Raw genomic sequence first — 23,653 nt, forward strand, 5'->3', positions numbered from 1 at the left:
GTAAGCGTATGTCTGTGTTACTTGGTGCAAGTGTGTGTCTGTGTTACTGGGTATCAGTGTATGTCTTTGTGACGTGGTGTCAGTGTTTGTCTTTGTTACTGAATATCAGTGTATGTCTGTGTTACTTGGTGTCAGTGTTTGTCAAAATACTTGGTGTAAGTGTATGTGTTTGTTACTTAGTGTAAGTGTGTGTCTGTGTTACTGGGTATCAGTGTATGTCTTTGTTACTTGGTGTAAGTGTATGTCAAAATACTTGGTGTAAGTGTATGTCTGTGTTACTTGGTGTGAGCGTATGTTTTTGTTACTTGGTGTAAGTGTGTGTCTGTGTTATTGGGTATCAGTGTCTGTCTTTACTTGGTGTAACTGTGTGTCTTTGTTACTTGGTGTCCGTGTGTGTCTGTGTTACTGGGTGTCAGTGTATGTCTTTGTGAAATGGTGTCAGTGTATCTCTTTGTTACTTGGTGTCAGTTTGTGTCTGTGTTACTGGGTATCAGTGTATGTCTTTGTTACTGGGTGTCAGTGTGTGTCTGTCTTTACTTGGTGTAAGTGTGTGTCTTTGTTACTTGGTGTCCGTGTGTGTCCGTGTTACTGGGTGTCAGTGTATTTGTTTGTTACTTGGTGTAAGTGTATGTCTGTTTTACTTGGTGTCAGTGCATGTCTGTGTTACTGGGTGTCAGTGTGTTTGTTTGTGAAATGGTGTCAGTGTCTGTCTTTGTTACTTGGTGTAAGTGTGTGTCTTTGTTACTTGGTGTCAGTGTGTGTCTGTGTTACTGGGTATCAGTGTATGTCTTTGTTACTGGGTGTCAGTGTATGTCTGTTTTACTTGGTGTCAGTGCATGTCTGTGTTACTGGGTGTCAGTGTGTTTGTTTGTGTTACTGGGTGTCAGTATTTAGTTTAGTTTAGAGATACAGCACTTAAACAGGCCCTTCGGCCCACCGAGTCTGTGCCGACCATCAACCAAACATTGACACAAATCCTACACGAATCCCATATTCCAATAACATCCCCACCGGTCCCTATATATTTCACTACCACCTACCTATACTAGGGGCAATTTATAACGGCCAATTAACCTACCAACCTGCAAGTCTTTGGCATGTGGTAGGAAACCGGAGCACCCGGAGGAAAACCACGCAGGCACAGGGAGAACTTGCAAACTCCGCACAGGCAGTACCCAGAATCGAACCAGGGTCCCTGGAGCTGTGAGGCTGCAGTGCTAACCACTGCGCCACTGTGCCGCCAAGTGTGTGTCTGTGTTACTGGGTATCAGTGTATGTCTTTGTTACTTGGTGTCAGTGTGTGTCTGTGTTACTGGGTGTCAGTGTGTTTGTTTGTTTTACTGGGTGTCAGTGTGTATCTGTGTTACTTGGTGTAAGTGTGTGAATTTGCTACTTGGTGTCCGTGTGTGTCTGTGTTACTGGGTGTCAGTGTATGTCTTTGTTACTGGGTGTCAGTGTATGTCTTTGTTACTTGGTGCAAGTGTGTGTCTGTGTTACTGGGTATCAGTGTACGTCTTTGTGACTTGGTGTCAGTGTACGTCTTTGTTACTTGGTGTAAGTGTGTGTATGTGTTACTGGGTATCAGTGTATGTCTTTGTTACTTGGTATCAGTGTATGTCAAAATACTTTGTGTAAGTGTATGCCTTTATTACTTGGTGTAATTGTCCGTCTTTGTTACTTGGTGTAAGTGTATGTCTTTGTTACTTGGTGTCAGTGTATGTCTGTGTTCCTTGGTGTAAGTGTGTGTCTTTGTTACTTGGTGTAAGCGTATGTCTTTGTTACTTGGTGTCAGTGTGTGTCTGTGTTACTGAGTATCAGTGTATGTCTTTGTTACTTGGTGTCAGTGTTTGTCAAAATACTTGGTGTAAGTGTATGTGTTTGTTACTTAGTGTAAGTGTGTGTCTGTGTTACTGGGTATCAGTGTATGTCTTTGTTACTGGGTGTCAGTGTGTGTCTGTGTTACTTGGTGTAAGTGGGTGTCTTTGTTACTTGGTGTCCGTGTGTGTTTGTGTTACTCGGTGTCAGTGTATGACTTTGTTACTTGGTGTAAGTGTCTGTCTTTGTTACTTTGTGTAAGTGTGTGTCTGTGTTATTGGGTATCAGTGTATGTCTTTGTTACTTGGTGTCAGTGTATGTCTGTGTTACTTGGTGTAAGCGTATGTCTTTGTTACTTGGTGTCAGTGTGTGTCTGTGTTACTGGGTATCAGTGTATGTCTTTGTTACTTGGTGTCAGTGTGTGTCAAAATACTTGGTGTAAGTGTATGTGTTTCTTACTTAGTGTAAGTGTGTGTCTGTGTTACTGGGTATCAGTGTATGTCTTTGTTACTGGGTGTCAGTGTGTGTCTGTGTTACTTGGTGTAAGTGGGCGTCTTTGTTACTTGGTGTCCGTGTGTGTTTGTGTTACTCGGTGTCAGCGTATGACTTTGTTACTTGGTGTAAGTATCTGTCTTTGTTACTTTGTGTAAGTGTGTGTCTGTGTTATTGGGTATCAGTGTATGTCTTTGTTATTTGGTGTCAGTGTATGTCTGTGTTACTTGGTGTAAGTGTGTGTCTGTGTTACTGGGTATCAGTGTATGTCTTTGTTACTTGGTGTCAGTGTATGTCTTTGTTACTTGGTGTAAGTGTGTGTCTGTGTTACTGGGTATCAGTGTATGTCTTTGTGACTTGGTGTCAGTGTACGTCTTTGTTACTTGGTGTAAGTGTGTGTATGTGTTACTGGGTATCAGTGCATGTCTTTGTAACTTGGTATCACTGTATGTCAAAATACTTTGTGTAAGTGTATGTCTTTATTACTTGGCGTAATTGTCTGTCTTTGTTACTTGGTGTAGGTGTATGTCTTCGTTACTTGGTTTCAGTGTATGTCTGTGTTCCTTGGTGTAAGTGTGTGTCTTTGTTACTTGGTGTAAGCGTATGACTTTGTTACTTGGTGTCAGTGTGTGTCTGTGTTACTGGGTATCAGTGTATGTCTTTGTGACTTGGTATCAGTTTATATCTGTGTTACTGGGTATCAGTGTATGTCTTTGTTACTTGGTGTCAGTGCGTGTCAAAATACTTGGTGTAAGTGTATGTGTTTGTTACTTAGTGTAAGTGTGTGTCTGTGTTACTGGATATCAGTGTATGTCTTTGTTACTGGGTGTCAGTGTGTGTCTTTGTTACTTGGTGTCCGTGTGTGTTTGTGTTACTCGGTGTCAGTGTATGACTTTGTTACTTGGTGTAAGTGTCTGTCTTTGTTAGATTGTGTAAGTGTGTATTGTGTTACTGGGTATCAGTGTATGTCTTTGTTACTTGGTGTCAGTGTGTGTCAAAATACTTGGTGTAAGTGTATGTGTTTCTTACTTAGTGTAAGTGTGTGTCTGTGTTACTGGGTATCAGTGTATGTCTTTGTTACTGGGTGTCAGTGTGTGTCTGTGTTACTTGGTGTAAGTGGGCGTCTTTGTTACTTGGTGTCCGTGTGTGTTTGTGTTACTCGGTGTCAGCGTATGACTTTGTTACTTGGTGTAAGTATCTGTCTTTGTTACTTTGTGTAAGTGTGTGTCTGTGTTATTGGGTATCAGTGTATGTCTTTGTTATTTGGTGTCAGTGTATGTCTGTGTTACTTGGTGTAAGTGTGTGTCTGTGTTACTGGGTATCAGTGTATGTCTTTGTTACTTGGTGTCAGTGTATGTCTTTGTTACTTGGTGTAAGTGTGTGTCTGTGTTACTGGGTATCAGTGTATGTCTTTGTGACTTGGTGTCAGTGTACGTCTTTGTTACTTGGTGTAAGTGTGTGTATGTGTTACTGGGTATCAGTGCATGTCTTTGTAACTTGGTATCACTGTATGTCAAAATACTTTGTGTAAGTGTATGTCTTTATTACTTGGCGTAATTGTCTGTCTTTGTTACTTGGTGTAGGTGTATGTCTTCGTTACTTGGTTTCAGTGTATGTCTGTGTTCCTTGGTGTAAGTGTGTGTCTTTGTTACTTGGTGTAAGCGTATGACTTTGTTACTTGGTGTCAGTGTGTGTCTGTGTTACTGGGTATCAGTGTATGTCTTTGTGACTTGGTATCAGTTTATATCTGTGTTACTGGGTATCAGTGTATGTCTTTGTTACTTGGTGTCAGTGCGTGTCAAAATACTTGGTGTAAGTGTATGTGTTTGTTACTTAGTGTAAGTGTGTGTCTGTGTTACTGGGTATCAGTGTATGTCTTTGTTACTGGGTGTCAGTGTGTGTCTTTGTTACTTGGTGTCCGTGTGTGTTTGTGTTACTCGGTGTCAGTGTATGACTTTGTTACTTGGTGTAAGTGTCTGTCTTTGTTAGATTGTGTAAGTGTGTATTGTGTTACTGGGTATCAGTGTATGTCTTTGTTACTTGGTGTCAGTGTTTGTCAAAATACTTGGTGTAAGTGTATGTGTTTGTTACTTAGTGTAAGTGTGTGTCTGTGTTACTGGGTAGCAGTGTATGTCTTTGTAACTTGGTATCACTGTATGTCAAAATACTTTGTGTAAGTGTATGTCTTTATTACTTGGCGTAATTGTCTGTCTTTGTTACTTGGTGTAGGTGTATGTCTTCGTTACTTGGTTTCAGTGTATGTCTGTGTTCCTTGGTGTAAGTGTGTGTCTTTGTTACTTGGTGTAAGCGTATGACTTTGTTACTTGGTGTCAGTGTGTGTCTGTGTTACTGGGTATCAGTGTATGTCTTTGTGACTTGGTATCAGTTTATATCTGTGTTACTGGGTATCAGTGTATGTCTTTGTTACTTGGTGTCAGTGCGTGTCAAAATACTTGGTGTAAGTGTATGTGTTTGTTACTTAGTGTAAGTGTGTGTCTGTGTTACTGGGTATCAGTGTATGTCTTTGTTACTGGGTGTCAGTGTGTGTCTTTGTTACTTGGTGTCCGTGTGTGTTTGTGTTACTCGGTGTTAGTGTATGACTTTGTTACTTGGTGTAAGTGTCTGTCTTTGTTAGATTGTGTAAGTGTGTATTGTGTTACTGGGTATCAGTGTATGTCTTTGTTACTTGGTGTCAGTGTTTGTCAAAATACTTGGTGTAAGTGTATGTGTTTGTTACTTAGTGTAAGTGTGTGTCTGTGTTACTGGGTATCAGTGTATGTCTTTGTTACTGGGTGTCAGTGTGTGTCTGTGTTACTTGGTGTAAGTGGGTGTCTTTGTTACTTGGTGTCCGTGTGTGTTTGTGTTACTCGGTGTCAGTGTATGACTTTGTTACTTGGTGTAAGTGTCTGTCTTTGTTACTTTGTGTAAGTGTGTGTCTGTGTTATTGGGTATCAGTGTATGTCTTTGTTACTTGGTGTCAGTGTATGTCTGTGTTACTTGGTGTAAGCGTATGTCTTTGTTACTTGGTGTCAGTGTGTGTCTGTGTTACTGGGTATCAGTGTATGTCTTTGTTACTTGGTGTCAGTGTGTGTCAAAATACTTGGTGTAAGTGTATGTGTTTCTTACTTAGTGTAAGTGTGTTTCTGTGTTACTGGGTATCAGTGTATGTCTTTGTTACTGGGTGTCAGTGTGTGTCTGTGTTACTTGGTGTAAGTGGGCGTCTTTGTTACTTGGTGTCCGTGTGTGTTTGTGTTACTCGGTGTCAGCGTATGACTTTGTTACTTGGTGTAAGTATCTGTCTTTGTTACTTTGTGTAAGTGTGTGTCTGTGTTATTGGGTATCAGTGTATGTCTTTGTTATTTGGTGTCAGTGTATGTCTGTGTTACTTGGTGTAAGTGTGTGTCTGTGTTACTGGGTATCAGTGTATGTCTTTGTTACTTGGTGTCAGTGTATGTCTTTGTTACTTGGTGTAAGTGTGTGTCTGTGTTACTGGGTATCAGTGTATGTCTTTGTGACTTGGTGTCAGTGTACGTCTTTGTTACTTGGTGTAAGTGTGTGTATGTGTTACTGGGTATCAGTGCATGTCTTTGTAACTTGGTATCACTGTATGTCAAAATACTTTGTGTAAGTGTATGTCTTTATTACTTGGCGTAATTGTCTGTCTTTGTTACTTGGTGTAGGTGTATGTCTTCGTTACTTGGTTTCAGTGTATGTCTGTGTTCCTTGGTGTAAGTGTGTGTCTTTGTTACTTGGTGTAAGCGTATGACTTTGTTACTTGGTGTCAGTGTGTGTCTGTGTTACTGGGTATCAGTGTATGTCTTTGTGACTTGGTATCAGTTTATATCTGTGTTACTGGGTATCAGTGTATGTCTTTGTTACTTGGTGTCAGTGCGTGTCAAAATACTTGGTGTAAGTGTATGTGTTTGTTACTTAGTGTAAGTGTGTGTCTGTGTTACTGGGTATCAGTGTATGTCTTTGTTACTGGGTGTCAGTGTGTGTCTTTGTTACTTGGTGTCCGTGTGTGTTTGTGTTACTCGGTGTCAGTGTATGACTTTGTTACTTGGTGTAAGTGTCTGTCTTTGTTAGATTGTGTAAGTGTGTATTGTGTTACTGGGTATCAGTATATGTCTTTGTTACTTGGTGTCAGTGTATGTCTGTGTTACTTGGTGTAAGTGTGTGTCTGTGTTACTGGGTATCAGTGTATGTCTTTGTGTCTTGGTGTCAGTGTATGTCTGTGTTACTTGGTGTAAGTGTGTGTCTTTGTTACTTCGTGTCAGTGTATGTCTTTGTTACTTGGTGTCAGTGTGTGTCTGTGTTCCTGGGTGTCAGTGTCTGTCTTTGTTACTTGGTGTAAGTGTATGTCTTTGTTACTTGGTGTCAGTGTATGTGTTTGTGACTTGTTGTCAGTGGATGTCTTTGTTCCTGGGTGTCAGTGTATGTCTTTGTCACTTGTTGTAAGTGTATGTCAAAATTCACACCACTCAGGATAGGAAAGGGCTCTGATGAGGAGCCACCATGTTGAATTGTGCCTTTCATATTGTCATGGAATGAGGTGATGATACTTAGTAGCTTTGGTGGACATCCGATCTTTTCTAGTAGTCTGAAGAGACCACGTCTGCTGACGAGGTCAAAGGCTTTGGTGAGATCAATGAAAGCAATGTAGAGGGGCATCTGCTGTTCACGGCATTTCTCCTGTATCTGACGAAGGGAGAACAGCATGTCAATAGTCGATCTCTCTGCACGAAAGCCACACTGTGCCTCAGGGTAGACGCGCTCGGCCAGCTTCTGGAGCCTGTTCAGAGCGACTCGAGCAAAGACTTTCCCCACTATGCTGAGCAGGGAGATTCCACGGTAGTTGTTGCAGTCACCGCGGTCACCTTTGTTTTTATAGAGGGTGATGATGTTGGCATCGCGCATGTCCTGGGGTACTGCTCCCTCGTCCCAGCACAGGCATAGCAGTTCATGTAGTGCTGAGAGTATAGCAGGCTTGGCACTCTTGATTATTTCAGGGGTAATGCTGTCCTTCCCAGGGGCTTTTCCGCTGGCTAGGGAATCAATGGCATCACCGAGTTCCGATTTAGTTGGCTGTATGTCCAGCTCATCCATGACTGGTAGAGGCTGGGCTGCATTGAGGGCAGTCTCAGTGACAGCATTCTCCCTGGAGTACAGTTCTAGGTAGTGCTCAACCCAGCGGTCCATCTGTTTGCGTTGGTCAGTGATTATGTCCCCCGATTTAGATTTGAGGGGGGTGATCTTCTTGATGGTTGGCCCAAGAGCTCTCTTCATGCCATCATACATTCCTCTGATGTTTCCGGTGTCTGAGGCCAGCTGAATATGACTGCATAGGTGTTGCCAGTAGTCGTTTGCGCAACGCCTAGCTGTTCTTTGTGCAGTACTTCTGGCTGCTTTAAGTGCTGCGGATGTTAAATCGCTGGGGGCTTTCTTGTAGTTCAAAAGTGCAATGCGCTTAGCGGCTATGACAGGTTCCAGCTCTTCATTATGAGATTGAAACCAGTCTGCATTTCTCTTCGCACTTTTGCCGTAGGTGGTCAAAGCTGACTCATAGATGGCGTCTCTGATGTGGGCCCACTTGGTCTCAGCATCCCCTGTGGGAGTGTTTTGAAGGGCTGTTACAAGTGAATTTAGAAATTTTTGTAACAGCTGTGGGTGAGAAATTCTGCTCGTGTTGATGCGCGGGTGGCCCTTCTGCTTGGAATGATGCAACTTCTTTGGTCTGAGTCTAACCTTGCTGCACACCAGGGAGTGGTCGGTGTCGCAGTCCGCACTGTGGAAGCTGCGTGTGATTTGAACACTGTTTAAGGCGGCTCGCCTTGTGACAATGAGGTCTAGCTGGTGCCAACGACGTGATCTTGGGTGCCTTCATGAAACCTGGTGACAGGGTTTAGTGTGAAAGAACGAGTTGGTGATGCAGAGGTTATGATAGGTACATAACTCAAGCAGTCTCTGCCCGTTCTCATTCATCCTTCCAACGCCATAGCGCCCAAGGCAGGAGGGCCATGAGTCATGGTCGGCCCCAACCCTGGCATTAAAGTCCCCCAGCAGGAATAGGTGTTCGGTGTTGGGGATGCTGCTAATGATGTTATGGAGTTGTTCATAGAACTGGTCTTTAGCTTCAGGTGCGGAACAGAGTGTTGGAGCATAGATGCTGAGTAGGTGTACTGGACCAGAGGTGGTGAGCAGTCGGATGGACAGTATGCGTTCCGAGCCATTTGAGGGAGGCTCTATCATGCTGAGCAAGGAGTTTCTGATGGCGAAGCCCACTCCATGCTGTCTTGGTTCTTCAGGATCCCTGCCCTGCCAGAAGAAGGTGTAGTCTTGCTCTGCTAGAGAGCCACTCGCGGGGAGGCGAGTCTCCTGAAGTGCTGCAATGTCCACATTGAGTCTACTGAGCTCGTTGTTAATGATGGCGGTCTTCCGAGAATCGTTGATTTGTGTAAGGTCTTCCGACAGGCCAGGACACATAGTTCTGACGTTCCAGCTTGCAAAGCGAAGGGCTGGTACCTTCTTTCCTTTTTTCATGTTGTTTGGTGCGGTGTATCAGTCCACCTTTCGGGCAATGACCCTGAGCTCCAAGCACCCATTGAAGCAGGCAGACTGTGGCGGGACAGAACCTTATTGACCGGGGGCTGCCCGGTTTGAGGCGGGCGGTAGCTGTCCAGTGAGGTGCAATGACCTCTCCCACCGACAAAGGCAACCCGTGGCGCCCAGTTTCTACGCCAATTTATCTGGACTTATAACCCGTAACTGCTGCCTTCCGTGTTGTTTCAGTCGCTGTGAGGCAACTATGGAGTGACCTCTCCATGGCGCATGCCTGGGCAAATTTATGGAGGTTGAGAGTTGCCCAGTCGTCAAAACCCCCCTCTCGGCCTTTCTGGTGGGGTCCAAAGGAGTGCAGGACACGACGTTTGGCACCAGTATGGCTGCAGGAACTGCCGGAAACATGCCAAAGGTGACACATGACCGCCTACGGGGTTCCGCTCCGGATTTTCTGTTAGGGTTTACTGTTTACTGTTAGGGTTCTCGCACCCACACTTATTGGGATTTTCTTCTCCCTGCTGCTTTCACATGCGTTCAAATCCTCTGAAGAAGGAATTTTCCTCCACACAAGATCAGGGGGCAGGTTGTTCAACCTTGCCCGTCTAAGAGCGAAGTCCAAAGTACGGAAAGTCCTCATCAGAGAACTCCTCTTTGCTGACGATGCTGCTTTAACATCTCACACTGAAGAATGCCTGCAGAGTCTCATCGACAGGTTTGCGTCTGCCTGCAATGAATTTGGCCTAACCATCAGCCTCAAGAAAACGAACATCATGGGGCAGGATGTCAGAAATGCTCCATCCATCAATATTGGCGACCACGCTCTGGAAGTGGTTCAAGAGTTCACCTACCTAGGCTCAACTATCACCAGTAACCTGTCTATAGATGCAGAAATCAACAAGCGCATGGGTAAGGCTTCCACTGCTATGTTCAGACTGGCCAAGAGAGTGTGGGAAAATGGCGCACTGACACGGAACACAAAAGTCCGAGTGTATCAGGCCTGTGTCCTCAGTACCTTGCTCTACGGCAGCGAGGCCTGGACAACGTATGCCAGCCAAGAGCGACGTCTCAATTCATTCCATCTTCGCTGCCTTCGGAGAATACTTGGCATCAGGTGGCAGGACTATATCTCCAACACAGAAGTCCTTGAAGCGGCCAACATCCCCAGCTTATACACACTACTGAGTCAGCGGCGCTTGAGATGGCTTGGCCATGTGAGCCGCATGGAAGATGGCAGGATCCCCAAAGACACATTGTACAGCGAGCTCGCCACTGATATCAGACCCACCGGCCGTCCATGTCTCCGTTATAAAGACGTCTGCAAACGCGACATGAAATCGTGTGACATTGATCACAAGTCGTGGGAGTCAGTTGCCAGCATTCGCCAGAGCTGGCGGGCAGCCATAAAGACAGGGCTAAATTGTGGCGAGTCGAAGAGACTTAGTAGTTGGCAGGAAAAAAGACAGAGGCGCAAGGGGAGAGCCAACTGTGCAACAGCCCCAACAAACAAATTTCCCTGCAGCACCTGTGGAAGAGCCTGTTACTCCAGAATTGGCCTTTATAGCCACTCCAGGCGCTGCTTCACAAACCACTGACCACCTCCAGGCGCGTATCCATTGTCTCTCGAGATAAGGAGGCCCAAAAGAGATGTCAAAATACTTGGTGTAAGTGTATGTCTGTGTTACTTGGTGTAAGTGTAAGTGTTTGTTACTTCGTGTAAATGTGTGTCTTTGTTACTTGGTGTCAGTGTATGTCTTTGTTACTTGGTGTAAGTGTGTGTCTGTGTTACTGGGTATCAGTGTATGTCTTTGTTACTGGGTGTCAGTGTATGTCTGTGTTCCTTGGTGTAAGTGTGTGTGTTTGTTACTTGGTGTCAGTGTATGTCTTTGTTACTTGGTGTCAGTGTGTGTCTGTGTTACTGGGTATCAGTGTATGTCTTTGTTACTTGGTGTCAGTGTTTGTCAAAATACTTGGTGTAAGTGTATGTGTTTGTTACTTAGTGTAAGTGTGTGTCTGTGTTACTGGGTATCAGTGTATGTCTTTGTTACTGGGTGTCAGTGTGTGTCTGTGTTACTTGGTGTAAGTGGGTGTCTTTGCTACTTGGTGTCCGTGTGTATTTGTGTTACTCGGTGTCAGTGTATGACTTTGTTACTTGGTGTAAGTGTCTGTCTTTGTTACTTTGTGTAAGTGTGTGTCTGTGTTATTGGGTATCAGTGTATGTCTTTGTTACTTGGTGTCAGTTTATGTCTGTGTTACTTGGTGTAAGTGTATGTCTTTGTTACTTGGTGTCAGTGTGTTTCTGTGTTACTGGGTATCAGTGTATGTCTTTGTTACTTGGTGTCAGTGTATGTCAAAATACTTGGTGTAAGAGTATGTGTTTGTTACTTAGTATAAGTGTGTGTCTGTGTTACTGGGTATCAGTGTATGTCTTTGTTACTGGGTGTCAGTGTGTGTCTGTGTTACTTGGTGTAAGTGGGTGTCTTTGTTACTTGGTGTCCGTGAGTGTTTGTGTTACTCGGTGTCAGCGTATGACTTTTTTACTTGGTGTAAGTATCTGTCTTTGTTACTTTGTGTAAGTGTGTGACTGTGTTATTGGGTATCAGTGTATGTCTTTGTTACTTGGTGTCAGTGTATGTCTGTGTTACTTGGTGTAAGTGTGTGTCTGTGTTACTGGGTATCAGTGTATGTCTTTGTAACTTGGTGTCAGTGTATGTCTTTGTTACTTGGTGTAAGTGTGTGTATGTGTTACTGGGTATCAGTGCATGTCTTTGTAACTTGGTATCACTGTATGTCAAAATACTTTGTGTAAGTGTATGTCTTTATTACTTGGCGTAATTGTCTGTCTTTGTTACTTGGTGTAGGTGTATGTCTTCGTTACTTGGTTTCAGTGTATGTCTGTGTTCCTTGGTGTAAGTGTGTGTCTTTGTTACTTGGTGTAAGCGTATGTCTTTGTTACTTGGTGTCAGTGTGTGTCTGTGTTACTGGGTATCAGTGTATGTCTTTGTGACTTGGTATCAGTTTATATCTGTGTTACTGGGTATCAGTGTATGTCTTTGTTACTTGGTGTCAGTGCGTGTCAAAATACTTGGTGTAAGTGTATGTGTTTGTTACTTAGTGTAAGTGTGTGTCTGTGTTACTGGGTATCAGTGTATGTCTTTGTTACTGGGTGTCAGTGTGTGTCTTTGTTACTTGGTGTCCGTGTGTGTTTGTGTTACTCGGTGTCAGTGTATGACTTTGTTACTTGGTGTAAGTGTCTGTCTTTGTTAGATTGTGTAAGTGTGTATTGTGTTACTGGGTATCAGTGTATGTCTTTGTTACTTGGTGTCAGTGTATGTCTGTGTTACTTGGTGTAAGTGTGTGTCTGTGTTACTGGGTATCAGTGTATGTCTTTGTGACTTGGTGTCAGTGTATGTCTGTGTTACTTGGTGTAAGTGTGTGTCTTTGTTACTTCGTGTCAGTGTATGTCTTTGTTACTTGGTGTCAGTGTGTGTCTGTGTTCCTGGGTGTCAGTGTCTGTCTTTGTTACTTGGAGTAAGTGTATGTCTTTGTTACTTGGTGTCAGTGTATGTGTTTGTGACTTGTTGTCAGTGGATGTCTTTGTTCCTGGGTGTCAGTGTATGTCTTTGTCACTTGTTGTAAGTGTATGTCAAAATACTTGGTGTAAGTGTATGTCTGTGTTACTTGGTGTAAGTGTAAGTCTTTGTTACTTGGTGTAAATGTGTGTCTTTGTTACTTGGTGTCAGTGTATGTCTTTGTTACTTGGTGTAAGTGTGTGTCTGTGTTACTGGGTATCAGTGTATGTCTTTGTTACTGGGTTTCAGTGTATGTCTGTGATACTTGGTGTAAGTGTGTGTGTTTGTTACTTGGTGTCAGTGTATGTCTTTGTTACTTGGTGTAAGTGTGTGTCTGTGTTACTGGGTATCAGTGTATTTCTTTGTTACTGGGTGTCAGTGTGTGTCTGTGTTACCTGGTGTAAGTGTATGTCTTTGTTACTTGGTGTCAGTGTATGTGTTTTTGACTTGTTGTCGGTGGATGTCTTTGTTACTGGGTGTCAGTGTATGTCTTTGTTACTGGGTATCAATGTATGTCTTTGTTACTTGGTGTAAGTGTGTGTATGTGTTCCTGGGTATCAGTGTATGTCTTTGTTACTTGGTGTCAGTGTATGTCAAAACACTTGGTGTAAGTGTATGTCTTTGTTACTTGGTGTAATTGTCTGTCTTTGTTACTTGGTGTAAGTGTATGTCTTTGTTACTTGGTGTCAGTGTATGTCTGTGTTCCTTGGTGTAAGTGTGTGTCTTTGTTACTTGGTGTAAGCGTATGTCTTTGTTACTTGGTGTCAGTGTATGTCTGTGTTACTTGGTGTCAGTGTGTGTCTGTGTGACTGGGTATCAGTGTATGTTTTTGTGACTTGATATCAGTGTATGTCTTTGTTACTGGGTGTATGTGTATGTCTTTGTTACTTGGTGTAAGTGTGTGTCTGTGTTACTGGGTATCAGTGTCTGTCTTTGTTACTTGGTGTAAGTGTGCCTCTGTGTTACTGGGTATCAGTGTATGTCTTTGTTACTTGGTGTAAGTGTATGTGTTTGTTACTGAGTGTAAGTGTGTGTCTGTGTTACCGGGTATCAGTGTCTGTCTTTGTTACTGGGTGTCAGTGTATGTCTGTGATACTTGGTGTAAGTGTGTGTCTTTGTTACTTGGTGTCCGTGTATGTCTTTGTTACTTGGTGTAAGTGTGTGTCTGTGTTACTGGGTATCAGTGTATTTCTTTGTTACTGGGTGTCAGTGTGTGTCTGTGTTACCTGGCGTAAGTGTATGTCTTTGTTACTTGGTGTCAGTGTATGTGTTTTTGACTTGTTGTCGGTGGATGTCTTTGTTACTGGGTGTCAGTGTATGTCTTTGTTACTGGGTGTATGTGTATGTCTTTGTTACTTGGTGTAAGTGTGTGTCTGTGTTACTGGGTATCAGTGTATGTCTTTGTTACTTGGTGTAAGGGTGTGTCTTTGTTACTTGGTGTAAGTGTATGTCTTTGTTACTTGGTGTAAGTGTGCGTCTGTGTTACTGGGTATCAGTGTATGTCTTTGTTACTTGGTGTAAGTGTGTGTCTTTGTTAATTGGTGTCAGTGTATGTCTTCGTTAATTGGTGTAAGTGTGTGTCTGTGTTACTGGGTATCAGTGTATGTCTTTGTTACTGGGTGTCAGTGTATGTCTGTGTTACTTGGTGTCAGTGTATGACTTTGTTACTGTGTATCAGTGTTTCTCTGTATTACTGGGTGTCAGTGTGTGTCTGTGTTACTTGGTGTAAGTGTGTGACTGTGTTACTTGGTGTCCGTGTGTGTCTGTGTTACTGGGTGTCAGTGTATGTCTTTGTGACTGGGTGTCAGTGTATGTCTTTGTTACTTGGTGCAAGTGTGTGTCTGTGTTACTGGGTATCAGTGTATGTCTTTGTGACTTGGTGTCAGTGTGTGTATGTGTTACTGGGTATCAGTGTGTGTCTTTGTTACTTGGTGTAAGTGTGTGTCTATGTTACTGGGTATCAGTGTATGTCTTTGTGACTTGGTGTCTGTGTATGTCTTTGTTACTTGGTGTAAGTGCGTGTATGTGTTGCTGCGTATCAGTGTATGTCTTTGTTACTTGGTGTCAGTGTATGTCAAAACACTTGGTGTAAGTGTATGTCTTTGTTACTTGGTGTAATTGTCTGTCTTTGTTACTTGGTGTAAGTGTATGTCTTTGTTACTTGGTGTCAGTGTATGTCTGTGTTCCTTGGCGTAAGTGTGTGTCTTTGTTACTTGTTGTAAGCGTATGTCTTTGTTATTTGGTGTCAGTGTATGTCTTTGTTACTTGGTGTCAGTGTGTGTCTGTGTTACTGGGTATCAGTGTATGTCTTTGTGACTTGGTATCAGTGTATGTCTATGTTACTGGGTGTCAGTGTGTGTCTGTGTTACTGGGTATCAGTGTATGTCTTTGTTACTTGGTGTCAGTGTATGTCAAAACACTTGGTGTAAGTGTATGTCTTTGTTACTTGGTGTAATTGTCTGTCTTTGTTACTTGGTGTAAGTTTGTGTCTGTGTTACTGGGTATCAGTGTATGTCATTGTGACTTGGTATCAGTGTATGTCTGTGTTACTGGGTATCAGTGTATGTCTTTGTTACTTGGTGTCAGAGTATGTCAAAATACTTGGTGTAAGTGTATGTCTTTGTTACTTGATGTAAGTGTATGTCTTTGTTACTTGGTGTAAGTTTGTGTCTGTGTTACTGGGTATCAGTGTATGTCTTTGTTACTGGGTGTCAGTGTATGTCTTTGTTACTTGGTGTCAGTGTATGTCTTTGTTACTGGGTGTCAGTGTGTGTCTGTGTTACTTGTTGTAAGTGTATGTCTTTGTTACTTGGTGTCAGTGTATGTGTTTTTGACTTGTCAGTGGATGTCTTTGTTACTTGGTGTCATTGTATGTCAAAATACTTGACGTATGTGTATGTCTGTGTTACTTGGTGGAAGTGTATGTCTTTGTTACTTGGTGTAAATGTGTGTCTGTGTGACTGGGTATCAGTGTATGTCTTTGTTACTTGGTGTCACTGTATGTCTGTGTTACTTGGTGTAAGTGTGTGTCTTTGTTGCTTGGTGTCAGTGTATGTCTTTGTTACTTGGTGTAAGAGTGTGTCTGTGTTAATGGGTATCAGTGTATGTCTTTGTTACTTGGTGTCAGTGTATGTCAAAATACTTGGTGTCAGTGTATGTCTTTGTTACTTGGTGTAATTGTCTGTCTTTGTTACTTGGTGCAAGTGTATGTCTTTGTTACTTGGTGTAGGTTTGTGTCTGTGTTACTGGGTATCAGTGTATGTCTTTGTTACTTGGTGTAAGTGTGTGTCTTTGTTACTTGGTGTAAGTGTATGTCTTTGTTACTTGGTGTAAGTGTGTGTCTGTGTTACCGGGTATCAGTGTCTGTCTTTGTTACTTGGTGTAAGTGTGCGTCTGTGTTACTGGGTATCAGTGTATGTCTTTGTTACTTGGTGTAAGTGTGTGTCTTTGTTAATTGGTGTCAGTGTATGTCTTCGTTAATTGGTGTAAGTGTGTGTCTGTGTTACTGGGTATCAGTGTATGTCTTTGTTACTGGGTGTCAGTGTATGTCTGTGTTACTTGGTGTCAGTGTATGACTTTGTTACTGTGTATCAGTGTTTCTCTGTATTACTGGGTGTCAGTGTGTGTCTGTGTTACTTGGTGTCAGTGTGTGTCTGTGTTACTTGTTGTAAGTGTGTGACTGTGTTACTTGGTGTCCGTGTGTGTCTGTGTTACTGGGTGTCAGTGTATGTCTTTGTTACTGGGTGTCAGTGTATGTCTTTGTTACTTGGTGCAACTGTGTGTCTGTGTTACTGGGTATCAGTGTATGTCTTTGTGACTTGGTGTCAGTGTGTGTATGTGTTACTGGGTATCAGTGTGTGTCTTTGTTACTTGGTGTAAGTGTGTGTCTGTGTTACTGGGTATCAGTGTATGTCTTTGTGACTTGGTGTCTGTGTATGTCTTTGTTACTTGGTGTAAGTGCGTGTATGTGTTGCTGCGTATCAGTGTATGTCTTTGTTACTTGGTGTCAGTGTATGTCAAAACACTTGGTGTAAGTGTATGTCTTTGTTACTTGGTGTAATTGTCTGTCTTTGTTACTTGGTGTAAGTGTATGTCTTTGTTACTTGGTGTCAGTGTATGTCTGTGTTCCTTGGCGTAAGTGTGTGTCTTTGTTACTTGGTGTAAGCGTATGTCTTTGTTATTTGGTGTCAGTGTATGTCTTTGTTACTTGGTGTCAGTGTGTGTCTGTGTTACTGGGTATCAGTGTATGTCTTTGTGACTTGGTATCAGTGTATGTCTATGTTACTGGGTGTCAGTGTGTGTCTGTGTTACTGGGTATCAGTGTATGTCTTTGTTACTTGGTGTCAGTGTATGTCAAAACACTTGGTGTAAGTGTATGTCTTTGTTACTTGGTGTAATTGTCTGTCTTTGTTACTTGGTGTAAGTTTGTGTCTGTGTTACTGGGTATCAGTGTATGTCATTGTGACTTGGTATCAGTGTATGTCTGTGTTACTGGGTATCAGTGTATGTCTTTGTTACTTGGTGTCAGAGTATGTCAAAATACTTGGTGTAAGTGTATGTCTTTGTTACTTGGTGTAAGTGTATGTCTTTGTTACTTGGTGTAAGTTTGTGTCTGTGTTACTGGGTATCAGTGTATGTCTTTGTTACTGGGTGTCAGTGTATGTCCTTGTTACTTGGTGTCAGTGTATGTCTTTGTTACTTGGTGGAAGTGTGTGTCTGTGTTACTGGGTATCAGTGTATGTCTTTGTTACTGGGTGTCAGTGTGTGTCTGTGTGACTTGTTGTAAGTGTATGTCTTTGTTACTTGGTGTCAGTGTATGTGTTTTTGACTTGTCAGTGGATGTCTTTGTTACTTGGTGTCAGTGTATGTCAAAATACTTGACGTATGTGTATGTCTGTGTTACTTGGTGGAAGTGTATGTCTTTGTTACTTGGTGTAAATGTGTGTCTGTGTGACTGGGTATCAGTGTATGTCTTTGTTACTTGGTGTCACTGTATGTCTGTGTTACTTGGTGTAAGTGTGTGTCTTTGTTGCTTGGTGTCAGTGTATGTCTTTGTTACTTGGTGTAAGAGTGTGTCTGTGTTAATGGGTATCAGTGTATGTCTTTGTTACTTGGTGTCAGTGTATGTCAAAATACTTGGTGTCAGTGTATGTCTTTGTTACTTGGTGTAATTGTCTGTCTTTGTTACTTGGTGCAAGTGTATGTCTTTGTTACTTGGTGTAGGTTTGTGTCTGTGTTACTGGGTATCAGTGTATGTCTTTGTTACTGGGTGTCAGTGTGTGTCTGTCTTTACTTGGTGTAAGTGTGTGTCTTTGTTACTTGGTGTCCGTGAGTGTCTGTGTTACTGGGTGTTAGTGTATGTCTTTGTTACTTGGTGTCAGTGTCTGTCTTTGTTACTTGGTGTAAGTGTGTGTCTGTGTTACTGGGTATCAGTGTATGTCTTTGTGAAATGGTGTAAGTGTATGTCTTTGTCACTTGGGGTAAGTTTGTGCCTGTGTTACTGGGTATCAGTGTATGTCTTTGTTACTGGGTGTCAGTGTGTGTCTGTCTTAACTTGGTGTAAGTGTGTGTCTTTGTTACTTGGTGTCCGTGTGTGTCTGTGTTACTGGGTGTCAGTGTATGTCTTTGTTACTTGGTGTAAGCGTATGTCTGTGTTACTTGGTGTAAGTGTGTGTCTGTGTTACTGGGTATCAGTGTATGTCTTTGTGAAATGGTGTCAGTGTCTGTCTTTGTTGCTGGGTGTCAGTTTGTGTCTTTGTGACTTGGTGTCAGTGTATGTCTTTGTTACTGGATCTCAGTATATGTCTGTGTTACTGGGGGTCAGAGTGTCTCTGTGTTACTGGGTATCAGTGTATGTCTTTGTTACTTGGTGTAAGTGTATGTCAAAATACTTGGTGTAAGTGTATGTCTGTGTTACTTGGTGTATTTGTATGTCTTTGTTACTTGGTGTAAGTGTGCGTCTGTGTTACTGGGTATCAGTGTCCGTCTTTGTTACTTGGTGTAAGTGTGCGTCTGTGTTACTGGGCATCAGTGTCTGTCTTTGTTACTTGGTGTAAGTGTGTGTCTTTGTTAATTGGTGTCAGTGTATGTCTTTGTTACTTGGTGTAAGTGCGTGTCTGTGTTACTGGGAATCAGTGTCTGTCTTTGTGACTGGGTGTCAGTGTGTGTATGTCTTTACTTGGTGTAAGTGTGTGTCTTTGTTACTTTGTGCCCGTGTGTGTCTGTGTTACTGGGTGTCAAAGTATGTCTTTGTTACTTGGTGTAAGTGTATGTCTGTGTTACTTGGTGTAAGTGTGTGTCTGTGTTACTGGGTATCAGTGTATGTCTTTGTTACTTGGTGTCAGTGTGTGTCTTTGTGACTTGGTGTCAGTGTATGTCTTTGTTACTGGGTATCAGTGTATGTCTGTGTTACTGGGGGTCAGAGTGTCTCTGTGTTACTGGGGGTCAGTGTGTGTTTCTAACTGGGTGTCAGTGTGTGTCTGTGTTGCTGGGTATCAGTGTATGTCTTTGTTACTGGGTATCAGTGTATGTCTTTGTGACTTGGTGTCAGTGTATGTCTTTGTTACTTGGTGTAAGTGTGTGTCTTTGTGACTTGGTATCAGTGTATGTCTTTGTTACTTGGTGTCAGTGTGTGTCTGTGTTACTGGGTATCAGTGTCTGTCTTTGTGACTTGTTATCAGTGTATGTCTGTGTTACTGGGTATCAGTGTATGTCTTTGTGACTTGGTGTCAGTGTGTGTATGTGTTACTGGGTGTCAGTGTGTCTCTTTGTTACTTGGTGTAAGTGTGTGTCTGTGTTACTGGGTATCAGTGTATGTCTTTGCGACTTGGTGTCAGTGTATGTCTTTGTTACTTGGTGTAAGTGTGTGTATGTGTTGCTGGGTATCAGTGTATGTCTTTGTTACTTGGTGTCAGTGTGTGTCTGTGTTACTGGGTGTAAAAGTATGTCTTTGTTACTTGGTGTAAGTGTATGTCTGTGTTACTTGGTGTAAGTGTGTGTCTGTGTTACTGGGTATCAGTGTATGTCTTTGTTACTTGGTGTCAGTGTGTGTCTTTGTGACTTGGTGTCAGTGTATGTCTTTGTTACTGGGTGTCAGTGTGTGTCTGAGTTACTTGTTGTAAGTGTATGTCTTTGTTACTTGGTGTCAGTGTATGTGTTTTTGACTTGTCAGTGGATGTCTTTGTTACTTGGTGTCAGTGTATGTCAAAATACTTGACGTATGTGTATGTCTGTGTTACTTGGTGGAAGTGTATGTCTTTGTTACTTGGTGTAAATGTGTGTCTGTGTGACTGGGTATCAGTGTATGTCTTTGTTACTTGGTGTCACTGTATGTCTGTGTTACTTGGTGTAAGTGTGTGTCTTTGTTGCTTGGTGTCAGTGTATGTCTTTGTTACTTGGTGTAAGAGTGTGTCTGTGTTAATGGGTATCAGTGTATGTCTTTGTTACTTGGTGTCAGTGTATGTCAAAATACTTGGTGTCAGTGTATGTCTTTGTTACTTGGTGTAATTGTCTGTCTTTGTAACTTTGTGCAAGTGTATGTCTTTGTTACTTGGTGTAGGTTTGTGTCTGTGTTACTGGGTATCAGTGTATGTCTTTGTTACTGGGTGTCAGTGTGTGTCTGTCTTTACTTGGTGTAAGTGTGTGTCTTTGTTACATGGTGTCCGTGAGTGTCTGTGTTACTGGGTGTTAGTGTATGTCTTTGTTACTTGCTGTCAGTGTCTGTCTTTGTTACTTGGTGTAAGTGTGTGTCTGTGTTACTGGGTATCAGTGTATGTCTTTGTGAAATGGTGTAAGTGTATGTCTTTGTCACTTGGGGTAAGTTTGTGCCTGTGTTACTGGGTATCAGTGTATGTCTTTGTTACTGGGTGTCAGTGTGTGTCTGTCTTAACTTGGTGTAAGTGTGTGTCTTTGTTACTTGGTGTCCGTGTGTGTCTGTGTTACTGGGTGTCAGTGTATGTCTTTGTTACTTGGTGTAAGCGTATGTCTGTGTTACTTGGTGTAAGTGTGTGTCTGTGTTACTGGGTATCAGTGTATGTCTTTGTGAAATGGTGTCAGTGTCTGTCTTTGTTGCTGGGTGTCAGTTTGTGTCTTTGTGACTTGGTGTCAGTGTATGTCTTTGTTACTGGATCTCAGTATATGTCTGTGTTACTGGGGGTCAGAGTGTCTCTGTGTTACTGGGTATCAGTGTATGTCTTTGTTACTTGGTGTAAGTGTATGTCAAAATACTTGGTGTAAGTGTATGTCTGTGTTACTTGGTGTATTTGTATGTCTTTGTTACTTGGTGTAAGTGTGCGTCTGTGTTACTGGGTATCAGTGTCCGTCTTTGTTACTTGGTGTAAGTGTGCGTCTGTGTTACTGGGCATCAGTGTCTGTCTTTGTTACTTGGTGTAAGTGTGTGTCTTTGTTAATTGGTGTCAGTGTATGTCTTTGTTACTTGTTGTAAGTGCGTGTCTGTGTTACTGGGAATCAGTGTCTGTCTTTGAGACTGGGTGTCAGTGTGTGTATGTCTTTACTTGGTGTAAGTGTGTGTCTTTGTTACTTTGTGCCCGTGTGTGTCTGTGTTACTGGGTGTCAAAGTATGTCTTTGTTACTTGGTGTAAGTGTATGTCTGTGTTACTTGGTGTAAGTGTGTGTCTGTGTTACTGGGTATCAGTGTATGTCTTTGTTACTTGGTGTCAGTGTGTGTCTTTGTGACTTGGTGTCAGTGTATGTCTTTGTTACTGGGTATCAGTGTATGTCTGTGTTATTGGTGGTCAGAGTGTCTCTGTGTTACTGGGGGTCAGTGTGTGTTTCTAACTGGGTGTCAGTGTGTGTCTGTGTTGCTGGGTATCAGTGTCTGTCTTTGTTACTGGGTATCAGTGTATGTCTTTGTGACTTGGTGTCAGTGTATGTCTTTGTTACTTGGTGTCAGTGTGTGTCTGTGTTACTGGGTATCAGTGTCTGTCTTTGTGACTTGTTATCAGTGTATGTCTGTGTTACTGGGTATCAGTGTATGTCTTTGTGACTTGGTGTCAGTGTGTGTATGTGTTACTGGGTGTCAGTGTGTCTCTTTGTTACTTGGTGTAAGTGTGTGTCTGTGTTACTGGGTATCAGTGTATGTCTTTGCGACTTGGTGTCAGTGTATGTCTTTGTTACTTGGTGTAAGTGTGTGTCTGTGTTACTGGGTATCAGTGTCTGTCTTTGTAACTTGTTATCAGTGTATGTCTGTGTTACTGGGTATCAGTGTATGTCTTTGTGACTTGGTGTCAGTGTGTGTATGTGTTACTGGGTATCAGTGTGTCTCTTTGTTACTTGGTGTAAGTGTGTGTCTTTGTTACTGGGTATCAGTGTATGTCTTTGCGACTTTTTGTCAGTGTATGTCTTTGCCACACCTGCTCTTTGTTTTCTCAATGAAATTGATCCGGATGAAACTGACGAGAACAGCTGCCGATACTTTAATCTCCGATCCTGCTGTCTTCACAGTCCAGAGTGTCTGCAGCCACGGCATGCGGTAAGTCCATTGAGGTGAAGAAGGAGCTGCGGGACCCGAGAGAAGTCCTGTGAAAAGGTGCCCCGAACACCCAAAACATCCACGAACGGCCCCCCCGGCCGCAACTTCAAAGCGCCCGCGGGAGATGGCTCGGAGAGCATCTGCAGCGCAATGTCGGCAATGCTGCATGCCTTTATTTAAACCACTGCAAAAAACCCTTAGCAAATGTAACCACCTCTAAGTCTGCCAAATGATGCTTCACCTCCCGAAGGACGTAAATGAGCTTTCCGGACGTCGATGGTGGGCACTGAGGTAATGGCTTATTACCTGCACCAGATTCCACCCCCCCTCCCCCCCCTTTACCCCCCTTCCCTGCTCCACCCTCTCAGCTCACCCCCTCACAACCCCGTCCCAGCCCGCCCCCCCCCCGCACCATCTTCACCCCGCACCCCCTTCCCCTGCACCCCCCCCCACCCCCTCCCTCTACCCCTCCCCCTTGCATCCCCTCCTCCCACCGGCACCATCCTACACCTGTGTAGGGGCCCCAACAACCCCACTGCCTTGTGGGCGTCTCGGGAGAGACCAAGGCTAAGGGAGTAAACCCTAACAGAAAATCCGGAGCGGAACCCCGTAGGCGGTCATGTGTCACCTTTGGCATGTTTCCGGCAGTTCCTGCAGCCATACTGGTGCCAAACGTCGTGTCCTGCACTCCTTTGGACCCCACCAGAAAGGCCGAGAGGGGGGTTTTGACGACTGGGCAACTCTCAACCTCCATAAATTTGCCCAGGCATGCGCCATGGAGAGGTCACTCCATACAAACCACTGACCACCTCCAGGCGCGTATCCATTGTCTCTCGAGATAAGGAGGCCCAAAAGAAAAAGAAAGAATGTCTTTGTTACTTGGTGTAAGTGTGTGTATGTGTTGCTGGGTATCAGTGTATGTCTTTGTTACTTGGTGTCAGTGTGTGTCTGTGTTACTGGGTGTCAAAGTATGTCTTTGTTACTTGGTGTAAGTGTATGTCTGTGTTACTTGGTGTAAGTGTGTGTCTGTGTTACTGGGTATCAGTGTATGTCTTTGTTACTTGGTGTCAGTGTGTGTCTTTGTGACTTGGTGTCAGTGTATGTCTTTGTTACTGGGTATCAGAGTATGTCTGTGTTACTGGGGGTCAGAGTGTCTCTGTGTTACTGGGGGTCAGTGTGTGTTTCTAACTGGGTGTCAGTGTGTGTCTGTGTTGCTGGGTATCAGTGTATGTCTTTGTTACTGGGTATCAGTGTATGTCTTTGTGACTTGGTGTCAGTGTATGTCTTTGTTACTTGGTGTAAGTGTGTGTCTTTGTGACTTGGTATCAGTGTATGTCTTTGTTACTGGGTGTCAGTGTGTGTCTGTCTTAACTTGGTGTAAGTGTGTGTCTTTGTTACTTGGTGTCCGTGTGTGTCTGTGTTACTGGGTGTCAGTGTATGTCTTTGTGACTTGGTGTCAGTGTGTGTATGTGTTACTGGGTATCAGTGTGTCTCTTTGTTACTTGGTGTAAGTGTGTGTCTTTGTTACTGGGTATCAGTGTATGTCTTTGTGACTTGGTGTCAGTGTGTGTATGTGTTACTGGGTATCAGTGTGTCTCTTTGTTACTTGGTGTAAGTGTGTGTCTTTGTTACTGGGTATCAGTGTATGTCTTTGCGACTTTTTGTCAGTGTATGTCTTTGTTACTTGGTGTAAGTGTGTGTATGTGTTGCTGGGTATCAGTGTATGTCT

The sequence above is a fragment of the Heterodontus francisci genome, chromosome 25 (genome assembly GCF_036365525.1).
Source record: "Heterodontus francisci isolate sHetFra1 chromosome 25, sHetFra1.hap1, whole genome shotgun sequence".
NCBI lineage: Eukaryota > Metazoa > Chordata > Chondrichthyes > Heterodontiformes > Heterodontidae > Heterodontus > Heterodontus francisci.